The sequence below is a fragment of the Macrobrachium nipponense genome, chromosome 35, assembly GCF_015104395.2.
Source record: "Macrobrachium nipponense isolate FS-2020 chromosome 35, ASM1510439v2, whole genome shotgun sequence".
In the NCBI taxonomy this organism is placed as follows: domain Eukaryota; kingdom Metazoa; phylum Arthropoda; class Malacostraca; order Decapoda; family Palaemonidae; genus Macrobrachium; species Macrobrachium nipponense.
In genome coordinates this window covers 9,605,788-9,623,287 of record NC_061096.1, presented here as the reverse complement: position 1 = coordinate 9,623,287, position 17,500 = coordinate 9,605,788, and the positions used below count along the sequence as shown (strand labels likewise).

The window sequence follows — 17,500 nt, the reverse complement described above, 5'->3', positions numbered from 1 at the left end:
CTCTCCGAAAACATTCGAGCCCGCGTCAGCATACGTTTTGTAAAACAGAATTCCTACAGCACAACCTAAAAAACGTTGCTCATTCCCCTCCCATACATTCGGCCTTTTGTCTAAAGGAGTAAACTCAGATATAATCCATCCCCACATCTATAGATGTGGAAGAAAAGAAGTACAGGTTTGGTGTGGAGATCGCCGCTATTAAAAGTTTTAAATTAATATAAGACACTAAATATATTTCCTATCTCCGTTCACACAATGGCTAAGCGTTCAACATATTTTAACAAGTTCTCAGTAGTGTCTAAAGGAGAAATTGTGGAACACTGCCATTGCTTTAGGGGTAAATTGAGAAGGAGAAAGTCCATGAAGAAAATTAGCAAGAAAAAAAGGAAAATCGTTGTTGATGACCCGTTGAACTCTTCGCCGGCCAAAGTTATTACGTGACGGGAAAACAACAGTGGTGAAAAAAAAAAAAAAGAAAAAAAAAAAAAAAAAAAAAAAAAAAAAAAAAAAAAAAAAAATGAAAAAAAAAAAAAAAGAAAAAAAAAAAAACAGAAGAAGAATGTTCGTCATCTCCTAATTAGGAGAGTTCGGCAAGTGCGTAATGAACGCAGCACCCCGCCCCCCACCCCCTCTTCCAATTTTTTTTTTTTTTTTTTTTTTTTTTTTTTTTTTTTTTTTTTTGCAGCATGTTTTACTGAAAAGTAAAGTATGAAGCCGGTACAAAACTGACTGTAGTCATTCATTAGTAACAGTGAGCTGCTTTCACGTTTAGAATATCCCGAGCATATGTAAACGACCTGGCTGCACAACGTTTAGTTTCCGAATTTGCTGAATAACGAAGACCTCGTTTTTGGCTAAAATTTTAACGACCCCTTTATCACTAAAGAAGAGAACAATAATTGTTTCCTTCATAAAGATGGTAATTAATTAGTTTAGCCATGGAGAGCTGCAATAAACCATATAGATTCTTGTTCACTTAACATTTACAAGAAGTAGGTTTTCACGAGAAATTCATGAATATATCGCAACCGACGCTGACAGATGATGACTTTTAGACAATTCTTAGGTGCTGACTTGTCGTATCTCATTCTATAAAATTGCAAAATCTGTACATTAGGAGATACTGCTTGATTTTGACGCGCAAAATAATAGGATCGTCCCGTGAATGAGATTCCCCAGAATCCTTGAAATCCGTTGATCTGTTCTTCATGTATTTACGTCACGTGAACACACATACACACACACACACACACACACACTCGGGTAGCCACAGCGAAAACTTCGACTCCCAGTGGTAATCGACAAAAATGCTAGCATAAGAAATTCTCTAGGCTTTATGCAAGTGATGTAATCACAGTACCGAAAATGTCCACTTCCAACATCGAAGTATAGCTATCCTTAGAATTACTGTGTAAAATCATCATGACAAGAACAATGGGAAGATTTAGAAAAAAAAATAATATGATTATGGAGGGCGAGTGGTAACATCGGCCGTGCGGCGTAACCCATCAAATGTTGTCTTGGATAATTGTGACCATATGGATGTATGTCTCTTCACTTCAAAATTTGCTCAAATTATCCAAAATGTTCGTTATTAGAACTGTCAAAAGTGTCGTCTCAGAATTGAGAAAATTTGTGATCATGAGAGAAAATTAAATGATAATACCTGCTTCACCTATAATTATATTTTAGAGGGAGCCAGTACCCCAGTTTGTGCTCACTGTCCTAGATTTAATCGCCTTAGGGTAAAGTACTTAACAGGTGGGAAGACTATTTTAGAAATTCTAAATGAAGGTGTTGAGGTAGATAACCTTATGGGTTATCTGAAAGAATCTGGTTATTTTAATATGTTATGATTTCAGTATATTTAAGAAAGATTTTAGTAATTTTTATAAAGTATATATTTGTAGATATGAAATTTTGTTATATTTTTTTTACTGGTTTTATCTATCATAAATCTTCAATTTTTACGTTCCTCTGTGAACACTGTTATCATTCATGTATTCATAATTTATCTTACTAATTAATTATTTCATTTTCATTGGGCGCTGTATAATCCTGATCGGTTCCGGCGCTTGGTCCTCAAGACCTAAATTTCATAATCAATCAGTCAATGAATCTTAAACAAAAATTAATTTTGACAATGTCTTGTGTTCAAGGTTTGTACCATGATTCTCAATCGATACTTTCAAATTCACAGAGCAAATGAGTCAAGAAATGATTCTTCCTAGGAGTTCCTCGACACCTACGTGAATAGGCAGATCCGTGTTTATCCCACCACACCAAAAAAGAATGATGAAAATATATTGCAACCCTACGTTTACGTATATATGCAGATATTCGTTGAGCTCTGCCACACTTTTAATGGAGCTTAAATAAACCCACCCTCACCAACGTGATGTAATATACAGCCGTTATTGCTTCACAGGCTGAAATATGCAGTCGACTGTTCGCGCTCGCCAATCCTACGTATGGAAGTTGTCGCAGTGATGTCCTAGCTTCTCTGTCTCCTAATATTTACGGATGGGATTTAACTGTGAAGCCACACGCACACTCAAAAGGAACGAGTAGAGAAATTTAACTTCCAAAATGTATCCAATACCACGATGGTCAGAAGGTGATGTTATCAGAACGTAGCCCGTGACGCCACCGTGAAGGGTTAGAAGCTTTTTCGGTTCTTACTTTCATATTTCTGACGAATTCAGACACATTTTTAGTGGAACTAGAATAATATGAACCCCAATATAATGGGACATTGTTAAGCTTTTGTTGATTTCTAGTTTGAAAGCTGTAGACTGTTGGTCAAATTCACTAAGTCTAAACTTAATAAATATGACAATTACTTCTTATTTATTCTGGTTCTTCATATTTTGAAAATGCTCACATGCTGATAGGAAATAAATGACGAAATTCCTCACAGACTAGATTTGAACAGGCTTTGTACCACTGTTAGTGATTACTCCATTGCATCATCAAGTGTGATGGGAACATATTTTGAAATATTTTTCTCCACAGTTCTGTTTTCTGTGTAGGTGAGAGAGAGAGAGAGAGAGAGAGAGAGGAGAGAGAGAGAGAGATTAGGAACTAAAATCAACAAAAATTCGTTAATAGGTGTTCTTTCATGGTATTCAATCGATCATTGGAATTTAGATGTCAATTGAGATTTGCCTAACTCTTCAATCCGCATGTTCAATCATCAGGAAAACCTTTTATCATTGATGTTATGCACTTAAAATCTTGAAAAATTAATTCATAGTCCGGTAAGTAAGTTTCATTATGCCTGAATAAATAAGGAACAGCATTTGACATTGAAAGAAAGAAGGAAGCAAGCTAGATCCTATCACGGCCGGGAGAGTCCCACACAAAACTGAGATGCTACATAAACCGCATTGAAGTGAACCCTTTCTGTGAACAAATCGGCACCAATATGGAAAAAACGTCCGATACATAAAGATCTCGTCCACTACTCCCATATAAAACCCAAAAGCCCTCAAGCACTTCAACCGCGGAGGAGAAAGATTTACAATTCAAACTTTGAAAAAGGCTGGGTTTTGAGGTTAAAACTCAGGCCTGAAGGGTAGGAATTTAAGCCGAACGAGATAAAATCATCGCCTATACATTAAAGGAAAAAAGGAGTTTATGCCCCGTGGTAAGATGAGGTCGAATATATATATATCTATTATTAAAGAAGATGGCGAGAATTATTCAGGGGAAATAATGGCTCTGCCCATTCAAGAGAGGGGATGGACGTAACAGGCGTAACCAGAAAAAGTCATGCAAAATGAATAAAGAAATGGGCGTTTCACAGTTTTTTCTTTTTTGCTGTGAGCTGTATGGGCGAGAATGTCCATGTTCTCATTTGGGAAAAACGCTAAAAATACATTGTAGTGTGGTGTTAGGCAAAAATCTCTTTAGTGAAGGAAAGTTTGAGCACAGCTGTGTTGAATACTAAGAGCAGAGAAGACGAGGAATTGCCAACTCGCCGTTGGGGGAAAGCGATGCAGACGATAAAGGAAATGGAACCGCAGGACGTAGAATTGGGGGAGGAATTGCGGGATGCAACGCATAGGAAGGGGAAAGAAAGATGCAGTAAATACTATAATGGAAAATATTTCAACGTTATTAAAGAAACTGTGGAGATTTAATGCTTCTGCACTTGGTTTTAAGGAGTCGCTATGATCCATTGCCTCTCGCCTTATTTTTATTCGGTCTTTAGACTGAAAGGAGAAAGGATTTGGCGCCCATTGGAGGGAGGTAGCCACCTTACTGACCTCGCCGAGGGAGACAGATCTAGCGAAAATTCATTTTTCTTATTCTTTCTGTTAGGGGACAGCTGAATTCTTTGAACTTTTATAGGTCAGTAACAGAATTACTGCTAGCCCTCTAAAGGCAAATTGTACTTGAGGGCTGAATATAAGATTTTCTCTAAATTTTCCATCTTAAGAGGATCATGATTTTTGTTTAAAACACCTTGCCTATCAGCGTCGCTTACGATTTCGTGTATTCGCCCATACGTCTGTATGTGTAGCATCCCTCATGCTTCATAGGAACTGAATAAAAGTAAATATGTTTGGGCGATAATTGTATGAATTTTCATACCGTTTTTATCTCTCTCTCTCTCTCTCTCTCTCTCTCTCTCTCTCTCTCTCGTGTGTTGCGCAATCATTACTTTGACTCTCATAACATTTACCCTTTTGCCTTAATCAGGAGAGGGTGAAACCATAAACATACTCCAGAACAGGCTGCCACCATAAACCGGCCATAATCCAACCTTTTGTATACGAGGAATGTAAACAAAAGATGTTCTCAATGCGAGCTCTCACTCACACCTCGGCTTTTCCATTTGTTTAGATCATGCACTTTTTTTTAATTCTTAATATTCTTTCTTTATATAATTTCCCTTTTAATACGTAAATTACGGATATACTTAACGTCCGTATAGCTGGATTTAATCATTGTTTTCAAGATTTTGTTATTACCCTGTTCAAGTTATTCACGAACAGGAGAGGAGCCATTGTCTGCATACTGCGTGTTTATACGGATATTTAAATGTCTGTTCTATGGTGAAGATATTTCAGTGTTTGTTCTGTGATGCAGATATTTAAATATCTTGCCCATGACGCAGATATTTAAATGTTTAGTCTACCATGCAAATACTTAAACGTTTTGTTTACTTTACAGACTGTCATTTTTAACATTTTAATACTACAACACTGAAAAGTGGCTGAAAAGTTTTACCTGAACTAATTGTCTTCATTTCCATTATTTATTGGTAGAAAATAAAGTAATGTTGAGGTATATGTTCTCTTTGGTAGTTGCAGACTCTCCTGTTGATATTCGTTGGCAATGAGAATAATATTACTAAAGATTCATCATCGCTCCACCCAAATACATTTAGAATAATATCATGTTCAGTTTTTTAAGTATATCAGAGGGAAAGTTGTACCGTCATGATATATATATATATATATATATATATATATATATATATATATATATATATATATATATATATATATATATATATATATATATATTCTTAAAAAATCACAGTAGATGCACGTGACTTCATTAAATAAGCGAATACCACAGGAAAATGATAGTCAGAAATCCAAGCGCTTTCGTCTTTACTAAGACATTGTCAAGGAGCTAATGAAATACAATTGGAGAGATAGGTCTCAGGTACACAACTAGATCAAGAATACCAGATGGTTAATTGTCAAAAGGATAAAAATTAAAAGAGATAATCCAGGATTATCGGATATCGCACAGTCACAAACCTAAACAGATTTGACCCTAACCGAAATTACAAAGTATCTTTACAGTCCAAAACATGTAAAAACTGAATATATTCAGTTTTTACATGTTTTGGACTGTAAAGATACTTTGTAATTTCGGTTAGGGTCAAATCTGTTTAGGTTTGTGACTGTGCGATATCCAATAATCCTGGATTATCTCTTTTAATTTTTACCCTTTTGACAATTAACCATCTGGTATTCTTGATCTAGTTGTGTACCTGAGACCTTTCTCTCCAACTGTATTTCATTAGCTCCTTGACAATGTCTTAGTAAAGACGAAAGCACTTGTATTTCTGACTATCATTTTCCTGTGTATTCGCTTAATATTATATATATATATATATATATATATATATATATATATATATATATATATATTAATATACACGTTTGTAAGTCGTTTGGGATGAAAGGAATATTGGTAAGTACGTAATGACATGCCTTAGGGGCCTAGCACGACTCACAAACGTAATATTAATGGAAAAAATGAGAGCTGTGGACTTACCTTGAGTTAGATAGAAAAATCAGTGGGATAGATAAGGTCGCTAGGCAAACCAGTCCGATTACGTTAGTTCGATTTACAAAATTTACAGGGTGAATCAAAATGGCAGGTAGAGGCCATTTAAACATTATGCCAAATGGTAGAAAATGTATAATTACAACTATTAAACCCCACAAGATTTGACCGGGCTACCGCCTTGACACGTGACAAGATTTCGATTTTGCTGCGAATGTTGCTAATATCATGTACAGTAGTGAGATATGCTTGGCCAGGATTGGAGGCACGGAATTCAGGGCAGCCGGAATCTGGAAAAGCATTCCAGGTTACAATCGAACAAAATCAAAGATTTTTCTCATGAGAGTTATGAAAAATGCACGCTGGATGGAATTTATCATGAAACCTACTCACAATAATGCACTATGGTAGAGAATTCATATTCTTATTTGAATAGCTTAATTAATATCTTTGAATAAGTCACAAGTGTGTGTGCTACGTAGGACACAAAGGATGTTCGTTAGAGAGAATTGGGAAATTGAATATTGAAAAAACGTGCGATTTGTTTTGGCTCGAAGGAAAAAGACTGGCTATATGAATGTAACTCAGACATACCTGGAGGCCTTTTGGTATGTAACTTGAATGCTTGATCCTCTAAATTGAGTTGTGGGGTGCACCAGGGAACGCTTGGTTAGGCCTAGTCAGGCAGAGACGTATGTCTGTACTTGGAAAGCGACATGCAAGGAGTGTGGCCGAGATGGGTCGTCCAGCGGTTGCGTTAGGATAGAGGCGCCCCCCTCCCCCTCAACGTCGGCAGGTCATTCTGGAAACTGACATAACAACCAGTAATAGGGTCAAGGTAGAATAGGTCTCAAGATTAGGCCTAAGAAAGGTCTATCTAGCTGCCCATTTTCCCTTATGTTATGTCCCTAGTACTCAGCGAATTTATACCCGCCCCCATAACTGGTTAGAATATTACTGGATACTGGCTAGGCGAGGTGAATGAATTAACGTAAAAGCTCTTTAAGAAAGCATTCACTCCCGGGCGTGAAGGCCTCGGATAAGAAGTTATTCGCCTCGACTAGCCAGGTCCCTTCCCTTGAATTGTGTTTGAGACTTTTGCCCTTCAGCTAACTAGGGTGGCTTACCTAACTTATAAAAGGAGATCCTCAGCTTACTAACTTATTTGCTGAGGTAGTCTAGTCTAAAATGAAATATTTACTAGTCGTCAGCGACAACAGGCTAACTCTAACCCTAGGTTAAGTAACATGGAAAATTCTTAATTGCTACTACCCTAATGCCCTGGTACTAAATTAAATAGCCTAACCTACTCTTTGAATTGATTTAAGATTATGCGATCATTTCAGAATGTGGCAAGCAATATTTGAGGTTGAGTAGCCTGAAGGGTTAAATTACGTAAGGTGTGATTTAATGATGCATGACAATATATGATTGATCAGGTGAGTACCAGGATGAAAATTGGATTAGGTGATTACTTGATTATTTAGAGGGTTAGTAACACAAATTCATAGTGGTTAAGATGTTAGTCTACTGGGCAGAAATCAGGCTGGCTACCTTCTCTGGGTAGGTGTCAGGATCACTCTGCAATGGATTGTGGCACAATACCTAGGGCACAAGTGCCAAGGAGAGCATATAGCTCTTAAGTGTTACTGGTGAATTTCTTGCGACCCTTCTTCTTCTTCTTCTGGTTCCTCCAGGATGTGGCTACACCAGTCCTAGGAGGTGATGGAGGCACTGACTCTGGGGGAAAGCCAGAAATACTGTTAGGAGCAGAGGCAAGGGTAGCCCTAGGGACTACAGGCGAACACCCTACTTCGGTTGCTGCAGTTCCTGGTCGCCCAGTAAAGGTGTAGCGGTGAGATTTGCCAGAGGTTCATCCTTGGCTGATGAAGGTGATAGCGAAGAAGAAGAAGCGTAGGGGGCTGGAGGCTCATAATGGACCAGAATTAACCCTGAAGAGTTTGGCAGATCTCCCGGAGAAGGATCTGAGGCTAGATTGGGCTCCGGCGTTGGCACTAGCAATTAAAACATGTTTTTTCCATTGTTATTATCGTTGATTTGGATGTTTTTAGAGGGCCGGACCCGATTAAATTTTTGTCAGTTATTTTATATGGGAAAAATTGAATTGAGTTACTAGCAAATTGACTTACGAGCTCGGTCCAGGAAAGACTTATACTGGCATCTCAAGGTATTACTGTAATAATAATAATAATAATAATAATAATAATAATAATAATAATAATAACATCGAAAACAGAGCACTGGGGCAATATCTGAAAACCAGTGAAGACGAGTGGCTAAAGAGTGCATGGGAAGAAGGACTAATAAAAGCAGACGAAGACCCAGAAATATACAGAGACAGGAGAAAGACAGAAAGAACAGAGGACTGGCACAACAAACCAATGCACGGACAATACATGAGACAGACTAAAGAACTAGCCAGCGATGACAATTGGCAATGGCTACAGAGGGGAGAGCTAAAGAAGGAAACTGAAGGAATGATAACAGCGGCACAAGATCAGGCCCTAAGAACCAGATATGTTCAAAGTACGATAGACGGAAATAACATCTCTCCCATATGCAGGAAGTGCAATACGAAAAGTGAAACCATAAACCACATAGCAAGTGAATGTCCGGCACTTGCACAGAACCAGTACAAAAAGAGGCATGATTCAGTAGCAAAAGCCCTCCACTGGAGCCTGTGCAAGAAACATCAGCTACCTTGCAGTAATAAGTGGTACGAGCACCAACCTGAAGGAGTGATAGAAAACGATCAGGCAAAGATCCTCTGGGACTATGGTATCAGAACGGATAGGGTGATACGTGCAAACAGACCAGACGTGACGTTGATTGACAAGGTCAAGAAGAAAGTATCACTCATTGATGTCGCAATACCATGGGACACCAGAGTTGAAGAGAAAGAGAGGGAAAAATTGGATAAGTATCAAGATCTGAAAATAGAAATAAGAAGGATATGGGATATGCCAGTGGAAATCGTACCCATAATCATAGGAGCACTAGGCACGATCCCAAGATCCCTGAAAAGGAATCTAGAAAAATTAGAGGCTGAAGTAGCTCCAGGACTCATGCAGAAGAGTGTGATCCTAGAAACGGCACACATAGTAAGAAGAGTGATGGACTCCTAAGGAGGCAGGATGCAACCCGGAACCCCACACTATAAATACCACCCAGTCGAATTGGAGGACTGTGATAGAGCAAAAAAAAAAAAAAAAAAAAAAATAGAAAAAAAAATAATAATAATAATAATGATAGTGTTATTGACAATTAAAAGCCACAGTAGTGTTGAAAATATATTTTTGTATATTGCTAAAATTCACTAGGAGGGACTATCGGATACTGCTCCGTATCCCTCTTCAGTATCCGAAAGTCTCTCCTAGTAATTTTTAGCACTGCACAAAAATATATTTTTAACACTACTGTGGCTTTTAATTGTCAATATTATAAAGCCTCGTTACGGAGGTTCCTTAGTTCAATAGTGTTATTGTTGTAGTATGTGAAATGAGCATAGCAGTAGTTCAATAACAGTAATGGTAATGCTATAGGAATTGATAATTGAAATTAGACAAAACAAAATTAGCACCTCAGGTCTAAGTACAGAACTAGTATTTATCAAACAGGAAATGATCATAAAGGCCATTATAACCTTGACAGATGGAATTGATACCGGTCTTCGAAACGCAATCTGTACTCTCTCTCTCTCTCTCTCTCTCTCTCTCTCTCTCTCTCTCTCTCTCTCTCTCTCTCGTGGAATTCACCGTTTACTTCTGATGAGTTGTAATCTCGAGACGTTAGAAGTTTTAGGAGATGGTTGCTTTTTGTACCAGCAATCTTTCGCTGCCATTACCCAGCGTTGAAGGTGCCGTCCCAGTTGATAATAACAGTTTTTGAAAGAGGGCGTGTCTCAAGATTTAAAGTTATGTGCTTCATTTACTGCAAAATAATAAACTATAGTTGCAGTGGTATCCAATTGGCATCAGAAGTAGTGATTCGTGCGAGAGTGTATTTACTCAGGGTCTTACAGCTATTAAGGACAACAGCGGACAGTTCAGCATTTCCCTACTGTTATACTTTCCCATAACTTGTAAGCATGTTGGGTTAGGTTTATAGTAGAATCTCAGGTTCTTTGTCATTAGATGAATCAATTGACTTCCAACGTTTTTTTTAGTCTGAAATCTGAACATACATCGTATGCTTGATTGTAATAAATGCACATTGTATTTGGCGTCATCTATCTATCTATCTATCTGTCTATATATGTATGTATGTATGTATGTAAATAAACCTTTATTTACATATAGTATATATATATATATATATATATATATATATATATAATATATATATAGGTGTTTCAAGATGAGTACTCTATAATTTATATATATATATATATATATATATATATATATATATATGTTTGTGTGTATGTGCGTGTGTGTGTGTAATAACTACAATGCCCTCTTAATTCAAGAGGGGATTGTGGCTATTACATTTACATATGTATCTGGTAAAAAGTGACAAGTAGATTCTACACACACACACACACACACACATATATATATATATATATATATATATATATATATATATAAATTATAGAGTACTCATCTTGAAACTCCTTTTTTGGAAAACCGTTGACTACGAGAGGAATATCACAACAAATTCATCTACGACGATATTCAGTGAGTCGTTATAGCTATCAAAGAGAATTGAGAGACAAGAATGAATAAAGTTCAAAGCAGATTATATAACATAGTCAACAAATTCAAAATTGTATGAACTATTATCATATGTATCACGTCTGGAAATGGTTAACGACGTCCAATCACTAAGGAAGGAGTTTGCTAATAGCTAGGAAGCATGACTGAATTCTCCGGCACAGTCTGGTAACCATGCATACGAAGGAAGTTAGCAAGGTTTAACAGTTATTACAAGCAAGTCAGTTATTGACTTAAAAATTGTACACTTACATCAAACAATCGTAACGGAAAGCCCAAATAATACTTTATGAAAATCCTTAAAGTAAAGAATTATAGTACGTCGAGCATACTTGGTCAAAAGAGGGTGAAGGGATGGCGATTCTTTAAAAGAAGACTTTATCTGAGAAACACATCTTATATTAATCGAGGGAAATTTTGTGACTGAATATTGCTGGTGATAGCTTATGAAGATGTTAATCCTCGTCATTAAACGACGTCCGTACTTTACCATCAACAAACTTTCTCAATATGTACAGTATGAAAAGAAAAATCTCCCCAAAACAAAACGCAAAAAAGTAACGGCCATTACAAATAAGGAAAAAGATTTAGATTATGTAAAGATACACATTCCAAAAGTATGACTTGCATAACTTAATATTACTGTTACTTAAAGAAAAGAGAGATTTAACTGGAATTAGTTTTAATATTACTTAAGGAAAAGGGAGAGTTAACGGGAATTAATATTTAAATTTGATTTAATTTTTGCTCATACGGTATTTTCATGTCTGATAATGACATGCCGTTTTCAAAGGAAGCGTGAACTCTACCCTGCTATTTATTTATAAGAAAAAAAGAACGAGGAAGTACCACAGAGGATCATAACAGATCAAAGTCGAAGGGAAGGATATCCATAATCCGCGAGATTCCTTCGAGATATCAACAGTGAAAGGTGATTGGATGCCCCTTCTGGACTGACTTCGTTGAATCACCTATAGTAAAACAAGTATGAAAAGTTCCCCCCTCCCCCCCCACGACAGATATTCAGAAAATATGGTAAGAAAAAGTAGATTTTGGCATGGTAGTATTAACCGTAAAACCAGAAGCATGGAGTTAAGCCCGTTAAATAAATCTGACTGTAATGTTAAACACCAAATAATAGAAACAAATGATAATAAACTTTTCAAGTCAATAGAGCGTGAAACATCATAAAGCAGTAAAAAGATGAGAGGTTTTAGAAACATACAATGAAGCCAGTATGATATAGTAAAGGATGAAAAACTTTTGGAATGTTGCAGCTACATCTAAATACCATTGAAATATATTACTTAAAGTGGATACAAAAATATGTGTTCAAAAAGAGGAAGGTGGACATCAATAAAACTTAGGGAAAAATGCATAAGGTCTTTTAGCACTTTGAAAAAACACTTCTGATAAGATTATAAATAATGTTTCACAGAACAGGAATAGTAGGTGGACATAAAAAAACTTGAATATTGAACCTACAAAAGTTATACGAAAACTAGCGAATCTCTCGTATCAAAACAATAAAATGTGGACAAATGTGGAATATCACTAGATGATTTCCAAGAAATCCAGTAGATAAAGAGTATTTCAAGTACTTTAAAGGACAGAACTATGAAATAAAGGCAAAGAAAATGAAAAAAAAAAAATATTTAGTACGAAAGGAGTAACAATAATTCAAATAACTACAATGTGCGTTAATATTTTGTGTTGAGACTTGACTCAAGTTTATTGATCCAATGAGAATGGTAAAAACCTTGGAAATGAATGTAATGCATAAAATGCACTCAAGGCGCCGAAAAAAAAGTTTTGAAAAATAATAAACTTTAAAAGCTTTAAAAGATTAGGAGCATGAAGTGAAACTTGGAAGTGATGAATGTTGGCCAAATGTCTACGAAAAGGTTAAAAGAATTAAGAATGAGGAAGACATAAAGCCTGCAATGTCTTTACAGAGCAAGACTAGGATTTCTCCTTGGGAGGAGGATCAGGCAAAAATAAAAAAAATAAAAATATAGAAGGAAAGATGAAGTAAAATTATAATCTATTGTCGAAACATCCTAAGAAACACAAGGAAATGGCAAATGTCACCATTCCACGCTCGCAGGCATAAATAGTGAGGAAATAAAGAACAATTTTGAAAAACAATTTTCAAAATTGGCTAGAATTTACATTTGGCTGAGCATTATGTCGTAAATATAACTAATAAGCAAGAAAAAGATTAAAAAGTTACCAGAGGCACCTTATTCTTGAGGATTCATATTATTGAATACTGAGTTATCAGTTATCCAATTTGTCAAAATCGACTTTAAGATTGATTATCTGCCCCTGAGGTAGTAAAGCGACTCCTTTCAAATATCTTTATTATTTCCTTTTTTTGGTAACATCGAAGTTACTTAATGTTGTCTAAGTTCTTTCAATATGTGTTGCACCTCCCTTCAGCGTGTTTTTAAAAGTAATGACCAAACTTTTTTTCCAGACAATTCTTAATCAGTTTATGAGGCATTTCAGAGGAAACTAAAATATATTATACAGATTTGTGCGTGTCGAGTTTCTTTTGACGATGTATTGACCTCTTTCCAACGCCTACTCAAACTGTGTTTGGGAATTTGCAGCGCTATACGTCTTTCCTTTTGTAGAGAGAGAGAGAGAGAGAGAGAGAGAGAGAGAGAGAGAGAGAGAGAGAATTTCCTCTCGCGTCTTTTCGCATAAGAAAACATGCACTCCAAACACCATTGTTCCATTTGCTTTGCTGAGAGCAATGCAAGGTGCATTCATCCTTTCCGGGTAGGCCCTAAGATGTCCATCTTTCCGTGCATCATCTCACTGATATTTCTGTTATTTTTGCTTTCGTTTTTCCTTTCATTGCATGTGCTTATTCCATTCGTGTCCGCGTTCTTTTTGTGCCTTTCTCTTCATTTGCAGAGTTTATTTTTATCTTGTTAAAGCCCCGTTCTTTGTATCATGCTTTTATCCTACTGTTGCTTTATCAAGTGCAGATTTTTATCTTATAATGCTTTTAGTTATAATCTTGTTCCTCTGTATTCTGTCCATAGTAAAGTAACATAATAAGAGAGAGAGAGAGAGAGGTTATATCTACTGGTTCAGGATGGAGTATTGCCTTTGTAACGTCGCCACAGTTGCATGTGTGGTGTTTGGTGTTTTCCTCATTTTGAATATTTCTTTCTTGAGCTAAAATTTGTCCCTCTCTCCACATGGGGCAATATAACTCAATTTCTCTATCGTTTTTGACTAAAGATAAAGATTTTAGATTTTTAAAAATATTTTTAGTCAGATTTACATTTTAAACAAGGTGTGATCCAAACTCCAGCTTGCTCTCTGGACGCGTCCAAGATTTTCCCGTCACTCATATGTTGTAAACATTATATCCTTAACTTTTAACGTAAATCAAAACATGCTAAAATAAACGAAAATTAAAACAAATACGCTATATTATATTAGAAATAATTTTACTACATTTTTCAACGCGAAAAACACCTTTTTCACACCGTTTTAGGCTTTTACAACAACAAAGTAGTGAGTAAGTGAAAATTACAGTTGGCACTTTCTCTTGCATTGTCTGTTTGTGATAATGAGTTTTAATGTGTTAGCTCCTGCTCTTAATACATTGCTAATGCAAAAAAGTGTTATCGTCTTTTGTTTCTAGACTCAATACATTTTAGCACTCATTTCCTCGTATCATTTTCCCAATGCAGTTTTGGCTTTGACTTCATTCTGCATTTTTTGAGGCGTCTTATATACAGGTTTATCTGTACTGTTAATAAACAGTTGTCGAAAAAATAGGTCTTTCTCGCCATTTTGTACCCTCCAAAAAAAAAAAAATTATAATAATAAAAAATAAAAACTCCCCACCGCCCTCCGCTCTGCCCCAAAGCTCTGCAGACTGAAAGCCACGAGCCGCATGGATCCTGGGCCTACCCGAGATTACAGATCTGCCCACATCTATTGGTATCTCCAAAGTGCAGATCAACAGTCAAACGAAAGGGAATTTTTTCTCTTTGCTCTTCAGCCTTGTTGTTCTGCCTTTCTAACTACTAAATCATAGTGCTACTGTGGAGTTTTAGCCCAGTGAAACCTTTAAATGCTTCTTGTACTTCATCTGTGTTTTCTAGATCTCTTTATATTGCTGTTCAACCACCACAACCTCCGCTTTTCTAGATCTTCAGCAGGGATTGACAGAGTGCCCCAATGTTTATGATTTCACTTTAGAATTTCAATTATGGCCAGTAATTCCGGGGACTCCTCAACTTTCCTTTTATTAGGTTTTACTAACGTAATTTTTTTCATTCCCTTTCCCCTATAGTTCTTTAGTTAGATACTTATATACCAGCCAAATTAAGTTAAGGTTATTTCTCCTTCATTACACTGTGTTATAAAATCTCATTGTAAAAATGGCCTTTCATTTTCATCCCTGGCACTTATGACGTAAGTCTACATTTGTTTATACATGGTTAGGAAAATTTGAAAACCAACTTAGATTAGCCCTCTCCTACAGTAGACGGAGGTAGATTAAATCCGCTTTTTCTTGACTATTACTGTTTTTGGCTAATTAACATGGCAGCACTTTGAAGAAACTGTTCTTGAAGAAGGCATAAACGGGGACTGAAATTCTTGTGAAGAATAAAGAAGATGGTAATTAAAAAAAAAAAAAAAAAAAAAAAGGGACATAAGGAGATTTTAAAGATTGAGCGATTTCCAATCATAATTTTTGAACCATGAAAATTCAACAGTATCACTTAGTATATTTCTGTCTCACTTCATATTTACTAAACATAATTTGGCTTGAAATGTTTATATTACTTCTGCAAATTTTCCAGTTATAATTATGATTCTGATTTGTTTTTTCCATTTTTTCATAGTCCATTTGCCCCATATTGACTTCTCCAACTGTATCTCACGTGTTATTGTTTGCCTTTTCACTGAATGCGCCGGAGTTTCCCCCCCCCCCCCCCCCCCCCCCTGCTTTTCCACTTACCTTTCGAGTTCATGTTGACTTGATCTGATTTTTCTCTGTTCACGCTTTGGCTGGTTCCCTTTCGAGTCAGAGAAAGCGCGCTAATGAAATAATGGATTTTTGCGATTTCATCTATTCTCGCAGTTCGGTTCTACACTTGGTTTTCTCTTATTGTGAGGATTTCCTCGTTGTTTTCGAAAACTCTTTCCTTGAACAAGTCGAGCTTCGTTCTGCAAATTATGAAAGTATTATTTTTATCGAGCTTTTCGACTGCTTTTTTACGTAAATAAGAAAACTCAAGATAAACACAACGCCAGCAGCAAGAATAAAGAATAAACAAAATTGGTTAAAACAGTTAATAAAATGATATTGTTGATAAAGTTAAATATGATGATGAGAATGGTAATAACAATAGTTAATAATAATAGTCATAACAGTAACATTAGTGATAAAAGGATCCTATTTCATCTGGCACTTTGAAGCGGTGTTCACAAACTATATAGTTTTGTTTTAAGAAATATTGTTCTAGGAACTCGAGAAGAGTAACACTTCCAGCTACGATTTTACCAGTAAAAAGATTGATGTACTTCATTTTAGATAATGGAACAGCAGTTAAAATGTGGTTCCATGTTTTATCTTATGATTTATCATTCCTTCTATTTCCTGATTCTCCTTGCCGTAAAGATTTTTATTGTTTACCCACCCAAGATTACCATGCAAGCTTTTAAAATACATTGTTTCGCCTGTAAGGTATGGCAGCTTTTCATTAAATTTTCATATGAATTGCAAATATACGTATATTGAGTCGAAAGGCCTTGCAGTATTCCTTCGCTTCATTTTCCTTCGTGGCTTTTGCCTATATATATATATATATATATATATATATATATATATATATATTATTATATATATATAATATATATATATTCGTCACGTTCCAGATTTTTGTGATTCAGTTATACATACATACATATATTACAATAGAACTAGATCATCCTCTTTTGCATAGGTGAATCATATCTTTACATTCTTTGTACGTAACTTATAACGAAAATTAAAAATTATGAGTTATGTCCAATGATGTGTACTTGGGATTTGTACATACATAGTATCTTTTGGATTGTTGCTGTTAATCAGAATATTTCTGTGCTTATCTACGGATTACTCCTCTCTCTCTCTCTCTCTCTCTCTCTCTCTCTCTCTCTCTCTCTCTCTCTCTCTCTCTCTCTCTCTCTCTCTCTCTCTCCTCTGCTTTCAATTGTTACGGTTTAATAGATTGGTCTACAAATGTATACAGCTCTTTGAATATTTGTGGATGTACTCACTACCGTCATCATCGCCTCTCGGCCCCCTTATAGGAGCCCATCTGTCACTGTAAATCATTTTTCTCCCCAGGTGAGATGGCATCTCCAAGCAATCTCTATAGCCCTCATTTTCTCACTATCTTGTCATCATATTCTTAATAATCGTTTAG

General features: G+C 36.0%; 1 protein-coding gene across 5 annotated transcripts in view; it reads left to right on the top strand.

Moving 5' to 3' along the window:
• LOC135208415 (glutamate receptor ionotropic, NMDA 2B-like) overlaps positions 1 to 17,500 on the top strand; it is a 1,060,362-nt gene that overhangs the window by 181,450 nt on the left and 861,412 nt on the right. The window lies entirely within an intron of this gene.